At 45.7% G+C, this 10,840-nt stretch overlaps 1 pseudogene; it reads left to right on the plus strand.

Annotated features, from left to right (window-relative positions):
• Window positions 1–4,808: 4,808 nt before the first annotated feature.
• On the plus strand, window positions 4,809–7,585 carry LOC129039480 (leucine-rich repeat-containing protein 59-like; annotated as a pseudogene).
• Window positions 7,586–10,840: the final 3,255 nt, after the last annotated feature.

Below are 10,840 nucleotides of genomic sequence, written 5' to 3' on the forward strand. Positions count from 1 at the left end.
GTTCATAGAAGTCAGCCTCTCAGGAAAACAAAGCACAGTAAAGAAAGAGGAAAAGTACATCATGAGAAAGAAACAGAAAATATCAAGCACCCTCTGGGTTAAAAGAGTTCCATAGGAGCTTTTCCCTGTTCTCTCTTCTTTGCCAAAGAAACTTTTCTCCTTAAAAAAGCAGTTTTTGCATTCATTAGCTATATGTATTCAGGAGCAAGATGTACACAATTAAGGGTTTCTCTGCTATCAGCAGCAATAACAAAATTATCATGTGCCTCGAGCCATTTTATCAAGGACAGAAAGCCCTGACCCACCACGGAGATGCCATCTGAGTCAGAGGACATTGGCTGTGCAGGTGCAGATACAAAAAGATAAGTGTGGCATCAAAGGAACACAGCCTGAGGCCAGCCAAGATTGGACAACAAAATGAGATTTATAGAGAAACTTAACTCTTTTCAGATCAACCTTGTTCAGCCAAAGAGAAGATTCCATTAAGGCTTAAGGACAGAGAAAATTGAACTTTACTGAGCACCAATTCTGTCAAGTTTTGCATGTGTTAATCCATTTTAAGACAAACTATAAAACTTCTATATAAAAGCTAGTTGTTATTTTTGTATCCTTGGCACATGTGATAAAAGATGTTTGATGAATACTAATGGTGCTAAGTAAAGTTACAGAAAGAACTGAATGGTCGCATCTCTCAGCTTCCACCTTCGCCCCTCACCCACCCACCCACAAGGTCTGTTATCCATACAACAGATGAAATAATTCTTTTAAAATATGTCAGATCATGTGACTTCTCTGCTTAAAAATATCTAATAATTCCTTATTTTATTTTCAATAAAATCCAAATCCTACCAGCTCAACAAAGCCTTATCAGAATTTTCCAAACCATGAATCATGGCTCATTTATGGGTCATGAAATTAATTTAATGGGTCACACTCAGTATCTTAAAAATAAAATAGAATTGAATATTTAATATTGAATTGAATAAAAAATATTAGAATGCATAGCAAATAAAAATAGTAAATGTTTCTCGAAAGTTTTCTTTCAGTTTTAAGAATATGTATGTGATTATAGTATAAAAAAGTATTTGAGTCATCATCCAAATTTAAAAAAAAAAAAAAGGAAAACCACTATTCCCACTTCCTAGCTTCATCACTAATCTCTGTCCTCTGGCTCACTCTGCTCCAGCCATACTGTTCTTTTTTGTGTTTTTTTAAATCCTTGACTGGAGCATTTTCCTCCAAAACCCACAAAGTTCACACCTTACTTTCTTTAAGTTCAAATGTCATATTCCCTGGAAGAACGTTGCTGACCACCTCATGTAAAGTAGCCCTACCACCATCTTCAGTCTCTTTTTTCCTTATATCACTTTATTTTTCTTCAGAGCTTTTATTAGCAAATGAAATACTATGTACTTCTGTCTCTCTACTAAACTGTAAACTTTATGAGAGCAGCCCGGCTAATTTTTGTATTTTTATAGGGACGGGTTTTCACCATGTTGGCCAGCCTGGTTTCAATCTCCTGACCTCAGGTGATCCACCCACCTCACCTCTTAAAGTGCTGGGATTATAGGCATGAGCCACTGCGCCTGGCCAAAATGTTTCTTTTCTAAAACCATCATATAGCATTGGTTATTAACAACACATTACCTCAAAACCAACTGTTTTCAAAATAAATGAATGGGTTCACTTCATTTGCAAGTACTGTGGCTGTGGTGACCAGGAAGCCTCCACCCCCCGCTTTGCTACATGTTTACCCTCCTACATTGCCTTCATAGAACCCTGCCTGTCCTTGAAAACAACAAGGCAATTGCCACCATTCCCCAGACAGCAAGGCTCAGAATTAACACAAAGGTAGAGAGTGAATCGTCCCAGATTAAGAACACACTCATTGGGTTTGGACACGCAAGAATTCCACAGAGTTTTGAAGAATAAAAAGATATTCTTAGAGACCGGGCAGAGTGGCTTACGCCTGTAATCCCAACACTTTGGGAGGCTGAGGCAGGTGGATTGCTTTAGCTCAGGAGTTTGAGACCAGCCTGAGCTAAATGGTGAAACCCCATTTCTACCAAAAATACAAAAAAATAGCTGGGCATGGTGGTATGCACACCTGTAATCCCAGCTACTCAGGAGGCTGAGGCAGGAGAATCGCTTGAACTCAGGAGGTGCAGGTTGCAGTGGGCCAAGATCGCACCACTGCACTCCAGCCTGGGCAACAGAGCAAGGCTCCATCAAAAAAGAAGAAAGAAAGAAAAGGGAAGGGAGGGGAAGGGAAGGGGAGGGGAGGGAAAGGGAGGGAAGGGAGAAGGAAAAGAAAGAAAGCAGGAGAAAGAAAGAAAGAGAGAAGGAAGGGAGGGAGGGAGACAGAAAGAGAGGAAAGGGAAAGGAAAAGGAAGGAAAGGAAAGGAACTGCACCAAAATACCATTTTTTTCCCCCCAAATTGTCGGAGATCTAAACATTTGCTACCTCATTATTCATGACTGAGCCTGATACGTGTCTCCCTGCAGACTGGAGCTTCTTGCTCTCTATTGCTTTGCACTCCCCACAGTACACAATGCATAATAGGATCCTAATAAATATTTCTTTCTTCCTGGTTTTATTGTTTTTTGTTTTGTTTTTGTTTTTTTGAGACAGAGTCTCACTCTCTTGCCCAGGATGGGCCACCGTGCCGGCCTTAATAAATGTTTCTTGAATTGAGTCTAGTGAAGAAAAGGAACTCAAAGCCCTGTTAATTGTAGAAGCCATAGCAGGATTCTATAATGATTGCTGGAGTCAAAATGTATTTGTTGAAATTCCAGAAATCCTAAAAGCATTTTTCCTCTCATAAGAATTAGTACAGGCTGGGCACGGTGGTTCACGCCTATAATCCCAGTACTTTGGGAGGCTGAGGTGGGCGGATTTCAGGTCAGGAGTTCGAGACCAGCCTAGCCAACACAGTGAAACCCCGTCTCTACTAAAAATGAGCCAGGTGTGGTGGCGGGCACCTGTAATCCCAGCTACTCGGGAGGCTGAGGCAGGAAAATCCCTTGAACTCCAGAGGCAGAGGTTGCAGTGAGTCGAGATCACGCCACTGCACTCCATCCTGGGTGACAGAGTGAGACTCTCTCAAAAAAAAAAAAAAAAAGTACAATAACCCACTCATCTCCCCCAAATTTAGTCTCTCTCCCTACTCTAATCTCTGTCCACACTGCCATGAAAATTACTTTTTGAAATCTCACAGTTCATTAGGTCTACATTGTACTAAAGACTATTTGGCATTGCTTACACGGTATGAGTATATATGTATATAATTCAAAAGAAACTATTTTTGGCCAGGCGCGGTGGCTCACGCCTGTAATCCCCACACTTTGGGAGGCCAAGGTGGGTGGATCACTTGAGGTCAAGAGTTTGAGACCAGCCTGACCTACACGGTGAAACTGTCTCTACAAAAAACACAAAAATTAGCCAGGCGTGGTGGCACGAGCCCATAATCCCAGCTACTGGGAGGTGGAGGTTGCAGTGATCCCAGATCGTGCCACTGCACTCCAGCCTGGGCAACAGAGCGTGATTCTGTCTCAAAAAAAAAAAAAAAAACAACTTTTTTTTTAAATTTCATGCCTGTAGAATAAAGTCTGAAGTATAGGACAGGAAGTCATTTTACATTCTTGTTCCAAACAGTCTTTCCAGGCACATCTCCTGCCACTGCCTTCCAACCACTCTTGTCCTCCACCTTTTCTCAATTCTAATTCCCCCAATCTATTTTCTTTCCCAGACTAAATATGCATGTTCACTTCTCTAATTCTTTGGAATTCCCTCTGGTAGAAAAGCTCTCCCTTTAAGTCTCACCCCAACTGCACCATTTGTCAAAGCTCTACTCTTCTTTAAGGTCCAATTCAGGTATCGAACCTTCTCTCTATATACACATATTCCAATGTGGTCAGAATTTATTATCCATTCTTTTATGTTTCTATAGCCCTTCATTTATACATCTCTTCTAGCTTTGAAATCTCTGCCTTTTTGTTCATTTTGCTTATTTTTCATTTATTCAACATTCATTCAAAAAATATTTATTGTCTACTATATTCCAGGTACTGGTATCTGTTTTAAAAAGACAATAGGTTCCTCCACCACTAAAACAGTCTTCTAAGTCCTCATGGAGTTCAGATTCTACTTGTAAGTTCTGAGTTTTTTGGATGTCAGTATTGATAGGGACAGCAGATAGCCAAGGGTCCCTGGGGAAACCCTGGCTGCCTTCAAGCCTAAAACCAGACTGCTGGTCCCAGATGAAGCCTGCCGTTTCCTGACTGATTCTCCCTGCATAATGCCCACCTACACCCTGGGAGGACGGGGTGGAGCCTCGTGAAGTTCAGGCCGTTTGTAGGTGGAGGAGCCTGGTCTCCTCAGTTCCTGTGTGGTGACTTGGTATTCAATCTGTGAGGCAGGAAACCTGCTATCAGGACTCTTTCTCACTTTGCTGAGAATTCCTCTTTCCTTTTTTTCTCTTCACCAAATAATCCCTGTAATGTGTCTGTCTGCCTAAATTTTCCTGATTGTGTGTCAAGAACCCGGTTTTTCTACAATAGTATCACCTTCCCCAGTACCAAACAATTTCCTTCCTGTATAGAGCAGGCACTCTACAGCTATGACTGCCTGTTTCTCCTTTCCCTAGATATGTTTCTCTGCAATTAACAAGGTGTAGGCATTGGCGGTGACGGAGGGCTCAGGCGTGGTGGGTTGGGTGGGGGCCTGCTGAACTGACCAGTGGCATTTCAGCTCCTTTACCCCCGCCCATCAAAACCTTGGAGCCAGGTTCCCTCGGCCGACCATCACCATGACCAAGGCAGACAGCGAGGGCAGAAACCTCCACCACCACCTGGACAGCAACAAACAGGACCTGAGCCTCAGCGACCTGAATGAAGACCCGGTCAAGGAGCTGGCTGCCCTTCCAAAGACCACCACACTGGATCTCTCTTGTAATAAATGACTATTCTGCTGGGCGCAGTGGCTCACGCCTGTAATCCCAGCACTTTGAGAGGCCAAGGCGGACGCATCACCTGAGGTCAGAAGTTCAAGATCAGCCTGACCAACATGGAGAAACCCCGTCTCTACTAAAATACTAAAAAAATTAGCCAGGCGTGGTGGCGCATGCCTGTAATTCCAGCTACTCAGGAGGCTGAGGCAGGAGAATCGCTCAAACCTGGGAGGCGGAGGTTGCAGTGAGCCGAGGTTGCGCATTGCACTCCAGCCTGGGCAACAAGAGTGAAACTCAATCTCAAAAAAATAATGACTATTCTCCCGTTGGATTTCTGTGGCCTCACACACCTGGCGAAGCTAGACCTTAGAAAGAACAAGCCACAGCACCCACCAGCAGACTTGGGCCATTTGGTCAACCTCCAGCACCTGGCTCTCCTCAACAACAGGCTAGTCACATTGTCTGTCAGCTTTGCACAGCTGAAGAACCTGAAGTGGCTGGACCTGAAGGAGAACCTCTGGATCCCAGCCTGGCCAAGGTGGCAAGTGACTGCTTGGGTGAGAAGCCATGGAAACAGCATGCAAACAAGGCATCACAGCACATGAAGGCTGTGCAGGCAGACCACCAGTAGGAGAGGCAGCGAGGTTGGAAGTAGAACGAGAGGCAGAGAAGTATGAGGCAAAGCAGCGAGCTAAGGAAGCTCAGGAGAGGAAATGCGGAAGCAGTAGAAGGCAGAAGAGAAGGAGTGCTGGAGAAAGCAGTATGATGCCCTCAAAGCAGCCAAGCGGGAGCAGATGAAACCTACCACGGAAACAAATTAGGCCCCCAAATCTAAGTCCGAATCCTGCCCCCGCAAGCTGTGCCCCCGGAAGCACACTCATTTCTGGGCTGTGCTAAAACTACTGCTGCTGCTGCTGCTGTTTTGTGCGGCGGGAGGGCTGGTTGCTTGTCGGGTGACACAGCTACAGCAGCTGCCCCTCTGTGTCCGGAATAATGGGTTCTTGGTCTTGCTGACATCAAGAATGAAGCCACGGACCCTCGCAGTGAGTGTTAAAGTTCTTAAAGATGGTGTGTCCGGAGTTTGTGCCTTCAGATGTTCAGATGCATCCAGAGTTTCTTCCTTCTGGTGGGTTTGTGGTCTCACTGACTTAAGAAATGAAGCGCAGACCTTCGCTGTGAGTGTTACAGCTCTTAAAGACAGCGCATCTGGAGTTGTTCATTCCTCCGGTCTGCAGTTGTTCGTCCCTCCCAATGCGTTTGTTCGTAGTCTCACTGGCTTCAGGAGTGAAGCTGCAGACCTTCACGGTGAGTGTTACAGCTCATAAAGGCAGCATACACCCAAAGAGTGAGCAGCAGCAAGATTTATTGCAAAAAGCAAAAGAACAAACCTTCCACAGCACAGAAGGGGACCTGAGCTGGTTGCTGCTGCTGGCTTGGGCAGCCTGCTTTTATTCCCTTATCTGGCCCCACCCACATCCTGATGATTCGTCCATTTTACAGAGAGCTGATTGGTCCATTTTACAGAGCGTTGATTGGTCCGTTTTGACAGGGTGCTGATTGGTCCATTTACAATCCCTGAGCTAGACACAGAGTGCTGACTGGGGCATTTACAATCCTCTAGCTAGACATAAAAGTTCTCCAAGTCCCCACTAGATTAGCTAGACACAGAGCACTGACTGGTACCTTTACAAACCTTGAGCTAGACACAGAGTGCTGATTGGTGTGTTTACAAACCTTGAGCTAGACACAGAGTGCTGATTGGTACATTTACAATCCTTTAGCTAGACATAAAAGTTCTCCAAGTCCCCACCAGATTAGCTAGACACAGAGTGCTGATTGGTGCATCCACGAACCCCAAGCTAGACACAGAGTGCAGATTGGTACATGTACAATCCTCCAGCTAGACAAAGTTGTCCAAGTCCCCACCCAACTCAGGAGCCCAGCTGGCTTCACCTAGTGGATCCCGCGCCAGGGCCGCAGGCAGAGCTGCCCACCAGTCATGCACCCACACTCCTCGACCCTTGGTGATGGGACCGGGCCCTGCAGAGCAGGGGGCAGTGCCCATCAGGGAGGCTCAGGCTGCGTGGGAGCCCACTGCATGGGGGCTCAGGCATGGTGGGCTGCAGGTCCCGAGCCCTGCCCCGCGGGGAGGCGACTGAGGCCCGGCAAGAATTCGAGTGCAGAGTGGGCAGGCCAGCAGTGCTGGGGGACCTGGTGCCCCCTCCGCAGTTGCTGGCCCGGATGCTAAGCCCCTCATTGCCCAGGGCCAGTGGCACTGGCAGGCTGCTCCGAGTGCGGGGCCTCCGAGCCCGTGCCCACCCAGAACTGGTGCTGGCCCACGAGCACACAGCCACGGTTTCCACCCGCACCTCTCCCTCCACACCTCCCTGCAAGTAGAGGGAGCTGGCTCCAGCCTCAGCCAGCCCAGAGAGGGGCTCCCACAGTGCAGCGGCAGGCTGAAGTGCTCCTCAAGCACAGCCAGAGCAGACGCCAAGGCCGAGGAGGCACCGAGAGCAAGTGAGGGCTGCTAGCACATTGTCACCTCTCACCTTTGCACCAGCATGAACACCATCTACGACAATGTGGTCCAGGGTCTGCACCGCCATGAGATCCTCCAGACCAACTCTCAGCAGTGAGCTTGTCCCCAGCACCTGCTGCCTCCCAGCCTTGGAGCTTGGATTCCTATGGAATTGGGCTCTGCTGGACACAAACTGTTTTTAGCATCAGACCTACCTGCCATCATCAAATGGCTGCTGATTGGTACTTGAGACCTCCTCTTTGTAGGACTTCTTCATTCCTTAGTCAGTGTTTCCGGGTGGAATGAGGAGAAATGGGAGGTGGTAGGGGACAGTTACCTGCATGCCTAAAGGAATAGGCTTGGGGGTGGGGAGAAAGAAAACACAGCCATTTCTAGTTGTTACACAAAGCTATGTAAAGGCTCGTTTCTACTAAATGGTCAGCTGTCACCACAAAAAAAAAAAGTGTCATGATACCTTTATGAAACATGCCATAGGGTATGGGAATTATCTAACTATTTTGAAGGAATCTAAGTAATTAAACAAAAAATGCCACTGTCCTAACTAATAGCAGTTAACCAACTCATAATAGTAGTCACCCAGAGAATTTTTTATCATCTAGAAATAATGGCTTGTTTCATTACTGGATGATGATGCCTCTTGAGTCTTTATTATGCACCAGGCACTGTCTGAGAGCTTTCAGTATTCACTCATTTAATCTTCTCAACAACTCTAAGTAGTATGTTATCTCTTTAAAAAAAAAAAAAATAGATATGGAAACACGGGTTAAATTCCTTGCCCAAGGTAACAAAACTGGTAAGGGATGGAGCTGGCATTTGAACTCAGGCAGGCTAGCTTCAAATTCTGTGTTCTCCACTACATATTAATGATGTAGACAGTGAAAATCTTTCCCAATGTGTGATAGACTAAAATCATTGATAGATGATTACTAATGCAAGAAGACTGTTACACAAGTGGTTGTAATTTCTGTTGGGCTCTTTATATGTAAGGAATAGAGATGTATTCTGTTTATTCAAAGTAGTGTAACATGAGGAAGGATACCGATATAAGTTAACACATACATGGAACTCAGGGAAAGCAGGAATCACTTAGAATCTTCCTCACAGAGCCAGAAACTAGAAGGCCATTCAGATTTTTAAACTTCCCTAGGGACCTGAGAAGCAGGACTTTATGAATTTTTCTTACTCTAACATTCCACTGTTAACATATCTGCTGTCTGACCCCTTCTCTTACTGTTATCAACTAGTTTTCTTTTCATTCTTCTCAGTTAAATCCCTGAGAAGAATCTGGTTGAATCAGCACAAAAATACTTAGATGGAGCCTTTTTTCCCAGGCCCACTCCTGAAGAACTAGCATGCCATGGCTGACTGTGCTTGAGTCCAATTCCCTCTCTATCCAACCAACGAAAGGCTGGAAGGAGGGAAAGGACAAGGTCGCTTTGCCCAAAACAGTTGAGCTGATGCAAGGTCTGGGCATGGGTAGCTTCCATGGAAAAGTGCCATTTGCGGGGCACTCTTGTATGAGAATCTCATAGCCTGGCGTGGTGGCTTTTGCTTGAATCCCAGCACTTTGGAAGGCCGAGGTGGGCGGATCACCTGAGGTCAGGAGTTCGAGACCAGCCTGACCAACGTGGTGAAACTCCATCTCTACTAAAAATGCAAAAATTAGCTGGGTGTGGTGGCAGGTGCCTGTAATCCCAGCTACTCAGGAGGCTGAGGCAGGAGAATCACTTGAACCTGGGAGGCAGAGGTTGCAATGAGCAGAGATCACGTCATTGCACTCCATCCAGGGTGACAGAGGGAGACTCCGTCTCAAAAAAATAAAAATAATCTCATGCTGCTCACGCCTGTAATCTCAGCACTTTGGGAGGCCGAGGCGGGCGGATCACTTGAGGTCAGGAGCTCGCGACCAGCCTGGCCAACATGGCGAAACCCCATCTCTAATAAAAATACAAAAAAATAGCCAGTGTGGTGGCAGGCACTTGTAGTCCCAGCTACTTGGGAGGCTGAGGCACAAGAATCGCTTGAACCTGGAAGGTGGAGGTTGCAGTGAGCAGAGATCCTGCCACTGCACTCCAGCCTGGGTGACAGAACAAGACCCTGTCTCAAAAAATAAAATTAAAAATAAAAAAAAAGAATCTCATGCCTTGTATAAGAATTAAGAATGTGTGGTCATTACCTTCGATATCAGCATAGATTTAGAGACTTTTGTTTATAATAAAATACTTAATATGTTTGGAAGCTTTATAAACTCTCATCTGAATTACTACAATTGCCTGCCAACTGTGTTCTTCTTTCCACCCTAGGTTCCTTATCATCTATTCTCCATTCATAACACAGCCATAGTGATCCTTCTGAAGTATCTCAGACATCTCAACCCCCACCGCCCCATAACCTCTCCATCATCACACTCCAAGTAAAAGCATCTTGACAATGGCCTACAAAGTGTACATGATCAGCCGGGTGTGGTGGCTCACGCCTGTAATCCCAGCACTTTGGAAGGCTGAGGCAGGCAGATCACTTGAGGTCAGGAGTTCGAGACCAGCCCAGCCAATACGATGAAACCCCATGTCTACTAAAAATACAAAAATTAGCCGGGCCGTGGTGGCACATTCCTGTAGTCCCAACTACTCAGGAGGCTGAGGCAGGAGAATCATTTGAACCTGGGAGGCAGAGTTTGCAATGAGCAGAGATCAGCCACTGCACTCCAACCTGGGCAACAGAGACTGTGTCTCAAAAAAAAAAAAAAAAAAAAAACAACAGTGTACACGATGGCATGCCCTCTCACCTCACTGACTGGACTGCCTCCCCATCACTCTGCCCAGGAAATGGGACTTCTCACAGTTTCTCAAACATACCAAGCACATTCCCACCCCTAGAGCTTAATCTATCTCCAGCTACCCTGCCATAATATTTAAGAACTTCACACCCAATATCATTTATTAATTTATTATGCTTATTTTCTGCCTCCTTCTGCTAGAATATAAGTTTCATGAGGTCAAGGATTTTGTTTACTAATGTAACCTCTTCAGTAGAACAGCAACGAGCACATAGTATGCACCCAATACAATGTTTGTTGAGTGAATAAATTTGCCATCAATTATGTAAGGCATTATCATTCTATTTCCTAACCTATGAGTTTTGAAAGATTTCTAACACGACCTTGAGCTTTTCAATTCATGCTGGCTGTTAAGTTGATGTGAGTTGGCGGTCTTAGTTGACCCAAGAAAAATTCAGTATAGTTGAAAAAAGTAAGTACGGCCAGGAGCAGTGACTCATGCCTGTAATCCCAGCACTTTGGGAGGCTGAGGCAGGCGGATCACCTGATGTTGGGAGTTTGAGACCAGCCTGCCCA

This window comes from Pongo pygmaeus, chromosome 5 (genome assembly GCF_028885625.2).
Source record: "Pongo pygmaeus isolate AG05252 chromosome 5, NHGRI_mPonPyg2-v2.0_pri, whole genome shotgun sequence".
Classification (NCBI taxonomy): domain Eukaryota; kingdom Metazoa; phylum Chordata; class Mammalia; order Primates; family Hominidae; genus Pongo; species Pongo pygmaeus.